The following is a 2,389-nucleotide window of genomic DNA, read 5'->3' as shown; positions in this document are numbered from 1 at the left end:
TATCATATAGGGTTTTTTTTTTTTTTCATTTTTTTCTTCTTTGAAAATGTCTTCAATTACTGATTTAGGCCAAGACTTTCAGAAATGACCAGTGATTTGGGTGTATCAAATTTTTGGGGGCCAACTTGAGACACCTTAGAGGAGTCTTGTTTTCAGTATGTGTTGAGCACCCACACTCTGAGATCCATGTCCCCTTTAAGTTGTCTCAGATTGGATGTCCAAACATGAGGCATCTGAAATCACTGACTGCATTTAAAATTCTTGTTCCTAAGCTTACAAAGTTCTGCTGTATCTCTTTCTGTTTAAAACAAAACAAATAAAAAAAACCCACAACTTTTTGTATCTAGCCAATGAAAGAGAGAGAATAATGAAAGACTGGCTAGAGCACAGCTAGGAACTTGCCAATTTCTATCCTGCCCACACATCTGACACGGTCTGTGGCCTTGAGCAAGCTATTTAGGATGAAATGTCTAATCTACAATCTGGCCCTCATTTGACATAGCAGAGTCATATCACACCAGAGCTCTGAAAAGGACTGAAGTTAGTGGGACAATTTAATCAGTAAAGATACTTACTGAAAAGACTCTTACGTGACTATGCAGGATCATGTCCTTACTGTGACCTTTAATGATCAGTGCAACTGGGACCCCTTTGATTGCTGTGAAGAGCAGAAAAGGAATTAAGAAATGTGGTTTAATAAACTCAGCATTATAAATTGGTCTTCTCAGCCAATATGGCTCTATCCACCCCCAAAATATCACTTGGGAAAAAGACATCAGACATTAGAAGATATCCAAAATACAGGTCAGAGTTTAGTAACAGTTCAGTAGTTCAGTTAATCCAGTAAAGAGTCAAACTGGTAGACAGGATTGAGGGAAATGAGAGGTTTCTAAAATGTATCAGAAATCCAGACAAAATACTCAAATCTTCAGAGGTCAATAGCAAGTTTAGCATAACTTCCAGCAGCACCCAGGAAACATATTTTCTGTAACTATTAGCCTTTTCCACCACCTTATCTCATCCCACAGCTTCTCTTACATCAACCAAACTAGTTTGTGACCTCTGTGTGTACCCAGGGTTGTCATCTGTTAAATGCAACCAAACTTAGACTTACATTCTAATAGGAATACAACAATCATATTACAATAGGCCATATTTATTTGTCTTTCCATTAAATATGCTTTTTAGTAATCTCTTACTTGGAAGGATAAAGAAGTTTATGATTATGTATTATTTTATTTGTTTAGTACTCACAGTGTGATAAAAGCTATAAAAACAAGTAATAAAAATAGTCATTGCCCTGAAGCTTAAAAGATACAGACTAAAAGACAAACATATAGAAGCAGCATTACTGGGAAATCCGGAGGTGATGATAACGACTAGGTTTATTATTGTTTTTTTATTCCTTATTGTCTCACTTCTTGTGGCAACAGATTGACAGTAAATAAAGCTCAAAATGTATTTTTTTTTTTTGGTCTTTTCTTGTAAGTGCTAGCTCAGTGCTTCAAGCCTTTTGTGGTGGAACTTCCATTTATGTCAATGTAATTTGTCTCCAGTTTGCATAAACTTGTCGCTGGGGATTTGGGAATGATGGATATGGAAACACCATGAACTTTTTAACTATAGGGTGTGATCCTGATTGATTCTGAGCAGCTGCATCTTCAATCTCATCTAAGGGATCTCCACACTTCTCAAAAATTGCATTTTAGGGCATGAGCCAAAGTCTAAGGAAGTAAAGAGGAGTCCTTCCTTCAACTTCAATAGGTTTTGTGTCAAGACATTAAAGAAAACCCTCAAAATCCCAAATTTACTCAAAATACTGAATTCTGTTTCAGGCATTCAAGGTACAATATATAATTTGTGTTACAGGATAGTTTGTTAATATGCTCTAATATGTATGAGCAGATAATGCAGTATGTTGAGAGGGTGCATAGCTAATTTCTAGAGACACACTCATTGTCAGACGAACCAGTATCCATCCACCATATGTGAAACAGAGAGAATGTAGGCAGAGGAAAAATTCCCCAGAGGGGGAAAAAAACATTTTCAGCTCATTTGATATGAAAAATTAGCTGTGGCAATTTCTTTTTAACTAACAGACTCTTTCCAAGTGAAATCTTATACCTCAAGAGTGACAGTTCATAAAGAAGCCTACTGGGTCATTTTTTTATCACCCAATCTAAAAATACAGTAGCCTGTACTTCAGCAAGATTCTGAAATAAAAGTTTAATGGCAAATGAACAAAGTTATGACACAGCATCTCTACAATATAATCTCTAATTTTGCAGGTATGAAAATACTTGTCAGCCATTTCTTTTGTGAAAGACTAGTGAAATACACTTCCAGATTAAAAATCACCTGTGTTTGCTCTGATTTCTAGAAGCAGCAC

This window comes from Chrysemys picta, chromosome 1, assembly GCF_011386835.1.
Source record: "Chrysemys picta bellii isolate R12L10 chromosome 1, ASM1138683v2, whole genome shotgun sequence".
Lineage (NCBI taxonomy): Eukaryota > Metazoa > Chordata > Testudines > Emydidae > Chrysemys > Chrysemys picta.
Note: the sequence above shows the minus strand (reverse complement) of the source record.